We start from the raw sequence: 10,719 nt of genomic DNA on the forward strand, positions 1-10,719 counted from the left end.
ACCACCTAGATCTGTTGGCATAGACGATTTGCTCACAGTGCCACTGGTAATAGTTCAAACTCTGTGCTGGATCCTTGCTAGGGATAGACCTGAGGGATTTTGATTTTGCTCTGTTTTAAGTGTTGCTTAATGGAATTCACAGAACAGATGATCACGCAAGAGTGGTAACATAAAGATGATAATAAGCCCTCATTTAATCAGTATGATTCAGTAGGCAACGTATTAGAACTTAAAAAAACAGATTCTTTGATTACTGTATCATAACTGTTTTGTCTTGCTTCAATTTCCCAGTCTTAAAAATGAGCATGTTTTCTGTTTTGCAATGAAGCTCTCTTCCCATATATAAAAGAAGATAATATTTAAAGTATAGATTTCAGTCTTCTGCAGCTTCCTCCTGCTTGTTCAGGTCCACACCAGACTTTCATAATACACTTAAGGATTATTTGACATTAAGAATTAAAATACGTTAAAAATAAAAACCCCCAAAACACGTTAGCAATAAGGCAATATGGTCAAAATATATGAATTTTGCATTCTAATTTACTAAGAAAATAAATTATAATAATAAAATAGAATACTAATGTATTTTATATTCCTGATATATTTCTAAATATCTTTCCTCTGATCCGTCAGAGAAAAAGTAGAAAAAACCACAAATTTGCATTCTTTCTACAGCCACAAACCATAAATCCAGGTTCTTAACACAACCTGAGAATTATTCTTGCTTTGCGTTTCCTGGTTTTACATCATTATAATGCCATTTACTGCAGTGATGTTGCTCTTGATTTATTTTGGCAGAATTAATTGCAAGTAAAAAGCTTTTTTTTCGTTTTTCCCCTTTACTTTTTCCTCCTTTTTTCAAACAGTTGGCTAGTTAAGCCAGTTAGGCCAACATACATCTCTGTCATATTTCACCTCTCCCTCAAACACAGATATGACTGCAGGCTTGTCTTTTACTAAGTGATCCCAATTCAATTAGAAATGAAACTCCTTGTGTTACATGGCAAAGTAAATGAGTATTCTTCTAAGGAAGTAAGAGCAGATCTGTAAAACTAATGTTAAGAAACGCAACTGAGATGAAGGGCTCACATTCTGCTCACTGCATGAGGATCTTGCAGTTCTCTTTTCTTTCCCCTTTACCTATTTGAGCTATCTGCAGCTTGGGACAGGGTTTCTTTTCACAAGATTCAATAGGGAAAGAGGATTCCATCCAGGCTGAAAATGGCAAACACCATTTCATCTGGACATAGAGCACACTGGAATCAGAATGGTTTGGGTTGGAAGGGACCTTAAAGTTCAACTAGATCTAAACCCCCTGTCATATGCAGGAACTATACTTAACTAGTGCTACTTTATCCCTTAAAATCACATTTGCAAAACTATGTTCCAAAAAAACACAGCCTAACTGCAACATTTCTACAGATACTGTTCCCTTCATGCTGGTGTGCTCATACTCCAGCCTACCACGTGTCCTTATCACCTGCCAGCATTTCCAAATCTTCAACACAGTCTTCACAGAGCCAAGTCTCCCTACCAGGCAGCAGTCAAATTCTCCCTGCATGCCATTCTTCCCAGTCAATGTTAGAAATCCCAACTTAATCTAATGGAAAATTTCCTATGAAGCATGTACACATTTACTGTTCTGCCTTCTTCTCCTGAAAAGTGATAAAAGGATATTTGAGAAGACAAGATTTTCTGTGATAATGTTTGAGCAACATTTTCTGATCTCACTTGTTCAAGACTGAGTATGCTGGCCCTCCAAGTCACCACACATTCATTGCCTGCTGAGGTTAGTAAGGAACTTTAGTAACCTCATGGTAGCTTTTGTTTCAAGGTTATGAAATTAAAAAATGGCTTAAGTAGGTAGAGGACAAATAAGCTGTAACTTTACTTCAGCTATAAGACTTCACAAAGTCTTAGATCACTTTTCAAAGGATAAGCATCTCAGTTGATATCCCTGCCACAACCTTAAATAAGAAAGCAAAGATTGAAATGGTATACTGATATTTATTTGAAAACTTTAGCTTTACTGGCCCCATTTGGTGGTCAGACTTGAGGAAATTCTACATAAGATAACAGGAAAATAAAGACATTTACAGTGAGGAGTTTGTGTGATCAGTCAGCTGGGTCCTTGTGCTGGTTTTGGCTGGGGTAGGAGCTAATTTTCTTCACAGTGGTTAGTGTGGGGCTATGTTCTGGATTTGTGTTGCAGACAGGGTTGATAATACAGAGATGTTTTTATTATTGCTGAGCACTTCTTACACAGAGCCAAGGCCTTTCCTGCTTCTTGTATTGCCACACGGGCAGGAAAGCTGGGGATGCATGGGAAAGTGAGAGGAGACACTTGAGAGGAGCTGTAACGGGTGACTCCAGCTGACCAGAGGGATATTCCAGATCACATGACATCATGCTCAGTATATAAACTGAGGGGAAGAAGGAGGAAAGGGGGGGGATGTTTGGAGTGATGGTGTTTGTCTTCCCAAGAAACCATTACATGTGATGGGGCCCTGCTCTCCTGGAGATTGCTGAGCACCTGTATGCCCAATGGAAGCAGTGAATTAATGTCTTGTTTTGCTTTGGTTGTGTGTGTGACTTTTGCTTTCCCTATTAAACTGTCTTTTTATCAACCCATGGGTTTTCTAGCTTCTATACTTCTGATTTTTGTGCCTATCCTGCTGGTGGGGGAGTGACCAAGTGGCTGCATGGGACTTGATTGATGGCTGGGGTAAAACAATGACAGTCCTGTAATGCCCTGGTATTCTGTTCGGTACCAGAAGTATTAAATGGTTTTCAAATAATGCTCTCTGTTGAGTCTAAATTTTTTGGTCTTAAGCTGATTCCATGTGTGTAAAAAATATTTTATTCTTTCCTGTTCGGGAAAAAGATTAAGCGATCTGTTGGCTTGCAAAGAAAAACACCCGGTTCCTTCTGGCTTTCTTCAAAATATTATATCATTTGTAGAATATGTGACCAGCTTGTGCCTTCTAAGTCATCGTTAATATCTTTCATTTGCATTGCACTAATACTGAAGAGTCCAATGACAGGTCTAGACCCTACTGCCGGACTGTGTAGAAATGACAACAAAAAAGACAGACCTGTAGATAAGAGTTGACTGAGAATCTACTTTTACACTTTCCCATCTCCCTTAATGTAAACTGTGTTGGCAAGACTGAAATTAATAAAGTTGTTTTCTTTTAGCATGAAAATAAGAAAGTGCAGACTTGAAAAGCATGGTGATGAAAGTCAGGGTGAACACATCTTTTTCCCTCAGCATACTATTCCTCTCCCATGTATTGGCCTTGGTGAAGCACATCTGATATGCAACCTTCTGTACTCTCAAAAACATTTAATGGACAGGATTTAGCAGTCATTATCCAAGTTAACACTTGGGAAGCATAGCTTGAAGGTAAAAATTAGGAAGAACTGCCTGAAGTTCAACACTAAGGTCTGTAGAGAGTACAATGCACAGGAGGGAAAACCTACTGAGCAATTTTAAGTGTTATTTTTCAAGTTCATTAATAAATGTAGAGAATTTTAAAAAGGGAATTATGCTTCCTGAAGTCCCGAGGGATTTTACTACCAACTGTCTGAAAATTATCATTTTTATAGATAAGCCAATTACAGGGAAATAAGGCTTTTGCATCAGACTGTGAGTACTAAACAGGGAATTTAAAAGGATCTGTTTCTGCTTAATAATTTAATAAGACTTTTTGTTTTGTATTCTCACAATGGGCAGTTGAAGAGCAAAACCTTTTCTATAATTTCAATTAGAAGTGATATATTTATTGATTTGGGTTATATGAGGACAGAGTTCTTTATTGCTATATGTAGATTTCCAATAACAACTTTTGGCTTGAAGAGAAGACTCTGAAATGGTGATTCATAGTTCTGCATAAAGGTGATAAGGAGGGAACCCAAATTCAGTCCTTTGGTTATTGGCCAAGCCCTACTGGCTCTGAAAAGTGCAAAAGCTCTTATTTTTCTCAGTAGGTTTTGGATCTGCCTGTCGACTATCCCTCTCTTGCTCAGGCTGGAAGTGGTAATATGATAAAAGTGTCACCTGACATTTCAGTCATTGCAAAGAGAGAATCCTGAGTAACATTGTTAGTTAAAAATAAATTGTGTTTGGGTCTTCAGGAAATTTCATACTAAGAGTGCTCAGCCAAACTCCATTCCTTCAATTAAGCTCAGACTGTGAACATAGAGTGCTTTGCTGCACATAAGCACATAATTCAGCTTTACAGTGAAGCACCCAAGGAAAACATACTGCTAGGAATAGAGAAGGAGATAAAAAAGAAAACAGACAGAGGCACCGTTGTGGGTTTTTTGGTATGCATGGAGACATATATCAGCTCCTGTAGACATACCCAGGTACCCAGGAGATGCTTTATCTGATCGTACCTAGGTTAGCTTTTAAAGATGCCCAAGACAGAAGAGGTTTGTATGAGTCTTTGTTTATGAATGTAACTAGTCAAAGTACTTTTGTTTGAAACCTTTTTTTTTAATAGAAATGAGTTTTTGAATAAAAAGAATGTTTCAATGAAAAATTTTTGTTAGGCCCTCCAAAAAAAAAAAAAAGAATCCAAACCAAAAAACCCAAACAATTAACAAATTTTGGAGGCTTCATAATATCATTCAGTTTCATCTTTTTTGTTATAGAACTGATTCCAAAGTCAGTTAAAAAAAAAAGAGAGAAATCCTACAGATAGAAAGAAACAACTCTAGTTTTCAATAAGTTGTACAGGGGATGCATGAGCAGGTAAACTACAGACACACTAAGCTCTTTAAAATTAGGTTGAAGATTATGTGCATATTGTCCTATTGCCACAGCATGGTACCATTTCAAGGCTTCGTAGGAGCATAAGCCAATTTACTTGGATATCTTTCTCAGAATGACAGCAGAGCAGAATCTGTGGAAAGGAAGCTGGAGGAAGAAGGAGCCTGTCCCTCTCTACCCCTCCTGCCCTTTCAACTGATCTGATTATTCTGCTCTGCCACAAGCATGCCAGCATTGTTTTTTCCACAAAAAAGAGAAAGGTGTGTCTGGTTAAAAAAAATGGAAAAACTTCAGGGAAAAGAAACAGAAGAAAAAGGAGAGTGGGGATAATGAGCTCACGCAAACTTCTAGGGAATCCTCCTTAATCCCCTGAAATAATTTCAGTAATTGCTTTTTGTGAAGGTGAAAGCAGAAAGTTGTTCTCTGTTTTCCACTGTTCAGGTAAGAGATAGTTATGAGTCAACTGAACAACACATTCTGCTCAAACAATTACACTTTTCTCCTAGCCACAAGCAGATTATGCAGTTGCAATTCCTTGTATGTTCTTCTGGGAATTCTTTGAGCATAAACTGATGCTTAGTTTGCCTAGGCAGGAAGGACGCCCCTCAGTAAGCACCTTTTATTTCTACTGGGCAGAATAGGACAGAAAACATTTAGGGCCACACAGGCTAAGCAGCTTCAAACTTTCTCCCCCCATCTTGTAGATGGGAGAAGAAATTTTGTTCTGGGGCTTGAGTAACATGATCTTGCATTATTTATCAGCTAATATGGTTCAGTAAAATACCCTTTTTGCTCTCTCTGTTCTACATACACTGGAGAAATGAAGACTGTAATCAGACTTCCAGGAAAGGAACACAATAAAGCATCTTTACACTATATACTACTCGTTAGTATAAAGAGAAACAGCAAAAACCCCTGGCATAGCCCTACATTATCTATATGCTGCCATCTGATAATTCTACACGTATTTTTTTATCACAATGTGCAATTGCAGTGCTTACAAGTGTGAAAGGACTGATAGTTTATATTATAGCTGTATGTATGTGTGTGTGTGCACACACACACGTGTGAGTGTGTAGGCAGGTGCCTACATGAACCTGCATTCCTTTGCCTCTGTATTTGGATTAGTTTGATGTTCTTTGTTTCTTCATGTGTCAGATCTGCACTGTCCGTGTTCAAGGAAGCAATCCTAATAATGATTGACTTGACAGTCATGCTTGAACTGCTCCTGACAAAAAGCTGGGTTGAAGGAAGAGAATGTGAAGCTATAATAGCAGAAACTGTATATAGAAAGACCTGAACTGACTTGAGATGACAATAAAGTTAAAAGAAGGAGTAGAAAAAATACAAGCTGGTAGGTAGGCATTAAACCTGAAGCCAACGGTACATCATAAAATGTTAGAATTGCTGTAATGAATCCAAAAGTGTGACTACTTTTTTTGCCATCTAAGGTTCCTTTCAAGAAAGCCAAAGTGCAGCTGAATGTAGAATGTGGCCATCTCATGTAACTCCTCTGAACGAAGAAGGTAGGCCTAAGAGTGCCACATAAAGTTGGATTTGACTTCCTTTCAATGTGAGGTACTTTCAAATGGTACTCATGAAGTGGAATTTTCAGTTATCACAATTTTGCTGTCAGAAAGTGGGGAAGGGGCGGGAGTGGAGATGGTTTTTTCATCATCTAATATGTCTATGCCTTTTCCAGCACTATCATTCAGAGGCTGAATATAAATACTGATGGTACACAGCATTACACTGAAGCTCATATTTTTCTTTTTAAATCATTATGCTTGTTTTTATTTGCTGTTTCTTTCCTATTGTTTTTCTCAGGGAGAGCTTCAGTCAAAGTAATAGAGCACTGGGTATTAAATGAGTGTGTTTGTAGTCCAATGAACTCAGTATGCTGCTCATCTTGTTACTACACTTAATCTAAATAACCTTTTTTATGCTCTGCTGGAATGGCATTTTCAAAAGGCTATATAGTAGTAAATGAGTGTATATGTCAGTAAGGATTTGCTAGACAAATCGAATCTTCCTGACAAGTACATTTATTCATTGCTATTTACTACACACTCCAGTTTGAAGGACAATTTTTGTGATCGGATCATTAACATTTACTGTCATTTTGGCAACATTTTCCAACTTTTCTCTTTCCCTCCTCTATTGCCTGTTGTGTGCTTAGCAGCCTCTGCCTAACAGAAGTTAGCTTTACAAGGATTATATCACCAATATGTTAAACAGATTTTTCCCCCTGACTAGCTGGTTTATTGAACAGAAGGCGCCTAAGTATTAAAGTAAATTTTAAATACAGGGTTCCTAAGTGCAACATTAAGAATCTACTACAGTTACAGTCTTGATAACAAGCAGAGAATATTTTCTTACAAGATCACCACTTCTTGACAGGCATATATACATGCTAATTTTTTTCAGGCCAGATCTTCAGTAGAAATAAATCAATACATTGATCCCAAACTGAAGTCTTGCCTGTGACATTGAAAAATACCATGCAATTATGTGAAGCTTCAATGTATTTTGCTCTTTTTATTTTTTTTATTGTGTCTTCATTTGAATAAAATCAATTTCAGTAAACTTTTACTTAGCAAAAAATTAAATGAGAAAAATATGGAGTTTTCCTATTTGGAAGGATTTGTCCTTTATCTCATCAAGTGTAACAAGGAAGAAGTGCTCATAAAATTGCTGATGTGCAGAAGTGCTGGGGACTGTGAGAAGCAGAGTCCAGGAATAAAAGCACTGTGCTTAGGCAAAAAGGATGTCAGAAGAGAATCACCAAGACCAGGCCTCTGAATATTCTATCTTTCACCAGGCCTCTGAATATTCTATCTTTCTTCACCAACAAGGCACAGCACAATAGAATTATCTCTGGGAGTTTGAGTACTTTTACCAACTCAGAAAAATACCCTGGTTTTAGGGTGTTTCTCAGCTAAAACCATCTCTTAACAAAGCTCACAAATTCTGTAAGCAGCCAAAGAAGTCTCTCATAGTCAAAATTGTATCAGAAATTTCTTTCACTTTGGAGTATAGCACCTAGTGACACCATTTTTGAGTGACAAAAATAGGGAAGGAGTAAAATATACCTCAGTTGTTTGCAAAATAAGTGGTGGGTCACCAGGATTTAGCTGAGGATTAGATCCGTCAAAGATACCTTGTGGTATCTTCAAAAAAGAAGTAATTCCTAAAAAAATCACCACCAAATTACTAGAAACACTGTTAACACAGCAGATATCCAAACAGCAGATGCATCCACTGCTGTTTCATGTCTCACCAGGGCTAACTGGAAAATATTGAAGCATCAAGCACAATAATAAAAATTTGGGAGGAAGGAGGAAAACTGAGAAATTATAGACTTTCATGTCAACTACCATCTTGCTAGTAAAATTCTAGTTGCCTATTAGTCATTACTAAGTCCTAGAGTAAATAAAACACAAACAAAATATTTTACAAGACAATTGAAATATATATTTAATATAAAATTATTTTAAATCTCACTCTTTTTTTCCTATTTACAAATGTAAATAAGGGTTGAGAGAAACGCTCAAACACTGAAATTACATGTAAGTTTTCCCTAAGCAGTCTAACATGGTTCCCCAACTAGCACCAAAACCTATCTTCTTACCTGGTTAACTGTAAGTAAAGAACTTGAATACATAGGCAGTCTAACACACCTGTTCTCTCCAAGATGGATATGGGAAGCCACTGGGAAACTGGGTCCCCTCACAGCGGCTATCTTGAGCCAGAGTTTCTGGTCAACAGAAATTACTTTCAAGACAATATATCTGCTTGAAAAAAAATGGTTAAAACTGTGCTGTTCCTGAGAAACATTTTAATTGTGACAAACTGACACATTCCACTGGAAAAGCAGAAGTTTCAGCTTCACAATTTCTTACTGATTCTCATTAGAGCAGTTTGGATTTCCTATTTCCAGCTGAGCTTATAAGCAGGTCTGTTAGGAAGGTAATCTAGCATTTGGTAGAGCTGGTATAGAGTCAGGCAGAGCAGATACACAAGGAACCATGGGTTGTCTGTTTTTCAGCTTCTTTCCCTACAGTTGCATTTTGAAAGTGAAAGATTTTGCTCCGTTATCCTGAAGAATCCCTCAAAAGTTCACAGAATCACAGAATATTCTGAGTTGGAAGGGACCCACAAGGATCATCAAGTCCAATTCTTAAGTGAATGGCCCCTACAGGGACCAAACCCACAACCTTGGCATTATTAGCACCAGGCTCTAACCAACTGAGCTAATTTCAGGGTCTTATAAGCTTTCTTTATTTTTTTTTTTTTGGTGCTGCACTTTGCAATGCTGTCAACTCTCCCTCTCCCTCAGATTAACCCAATAACAATACACATGTAGTGCTGTGAGTACTGTTGCTGTAAATACATCAGTCAGAGATTCGTAAGGGAGGAAATATGATAACTGAGCAGGTCAGAGAAAGCAAATGCTGGGTGCTGACGTAATCTACACAGTGTAAAATGTCACCAAAGAAATCTACAGAGCTACATAGGTTTAAGTCAAAGGTAAATAAGAAGAACACGGTAGTTTGCAAAAAACTGTCCAAGGTAATACAATATTATGTAACAAAATTTAACATAATATTCCAGATGAAAACTTAAGCATGTTTCATCTCGTAAATCTCTCCTTAAAATTAGTTTACCCCAAAGAGGTCATAGTCTCCTTGAATTTTTCATCATTCTGCCTTTCAGTTCTTCTTTTCTCTGTTTAAGAATACACTCTGCAAAGACAAATGTGCTGGATGAGGCTCTCAAAAGAGATGTTATTTCACCCTTCACCCATAGCACAGGAAGATGGCATCAGAACATAGTCCCTTCCAAGCTGTTGGCTCTTGATTTCTCAGTGTTAGAATTTCAGTAATCCTAGGTAGGCTTATTTTTTCTTGGATAAAAGTTATTTTCTCTGAACTGGAAAGGGATTTACTGTGGAGGTGTTTAAAAACAAACAAGCATAACATATTGGCAGAGACATACACAAAAGATTCGTCTATACTGAATCTAAAGTGGTGCCTGGAAATTCAATATGAATCTATCTTAATAATCTTTAACTGCCCAGATTTATGCATAGATAGACAAATATGTGTGTGTGGCTCTGATCTCTGTTTCTAGGTCCACCCATAATATAAATAGCCTTGAGAACTATACCACACACTGAGGCTTTATTGTGGTTCCTTTTTTTCACTCTGGAACAGCACCAAAATACTAACATGAAAGCAGATGTAAGTTAAAAATATATCAGTGCTTTTAAGTCTTACCTTGCTTACCTTATCTTGGAAGTGTGCAGGATGTGGGCTATGTCACTTCTATTTAAAAGGCAAAAAGTGTGCAGGGGCCATCTGCCTTCAGAAGGTTGTGGTTTGCTCCACTGAAGGAGAAGTGAAGAAGAGAGGAAAAGGAGAGGAGATAACGTTTAGAGGGAGAAAACCTACAAGCAAACTATCTTTGACTACTCAAGGATATTAAAATCTCACAGTTTCATTTCATGTTTCATGGGCTATGCATTGTGTAGTTCCACAAATCTTGGAAATTAGAGAGATGCAGGATCTGTCATACTTGCTTGGTTCCAAGCACTTGCTATTTACCATCAGGGCAGGCAGCTCCATCTGCTGTATTCAAGCAAGGTCTTCGCACACTATTTTAGATCCGTCTTATTTTCCCAATCTCCACCATCATCTGATATAAGGTTCCTTGTTCTGTCAAAGCCTGTGAGAAGAAAAAAAGGGATGTAAAATGGACTTCAGGCAAAAATGTGGGATCTCATGATGTATCTGAGCTCTAGACTTTGGTGGGCTGGAGAACTTTTCATAAAAGCAAGCATCAAAAATGGCAAGTGGCAATAATGGAGACTTTATAGGTTGGAAAACTAAGTTGCAGAGCTTGGCAATTAGTATTTCATAAGATAATTAGGTTTTAAATAA

General features: G+C 37.6%; 1 long non-coding RNA gene across 2 annotated transcripts; it reads right to left on the reverse strand.

Moving 5' to 3' along the window:
• Positions 1-9,216: 9,216 nt before the first annotated feature.
• Positions 9,217-10,460, reverse strand: LOC108494620. 2 transcript variants are annotated; one of them, XR_001873917.1, is made up of 3 exons: positions 10,384-10,460; positions 10,066-10,166; positions 9,217-9,522 (listed from the first exon to the last, which is right to left on the reverse strand). It is a non-coding gene; the product is annotated as an uncharacterized LOC108494620 (long non-coding RNA). The 2 variants fall into 2 exon arrangements; XR_001873916.1 differs by having other exon boundaries at positions 10,057-10,166.
• Positions 10,461-10,719: the final 259 nt, after the last annotated feature.

Source organism: Lepidothrix coronata, unplaced genomic scaffold (genome assembly GCF_001604755.1).
Source record: "Lepidothrix coronata isolate B3197 unplaced genomic scaffold, Lepidothrix_coronata-1.0 Scaffold26, whole genome shotgun sequence".
Lineage (NCBI taxonomy): Eukaryota > Metazoa > Chordata > Aves > Passeriformes > Pipridae > Lepidothrix > Lepidothrix coronata.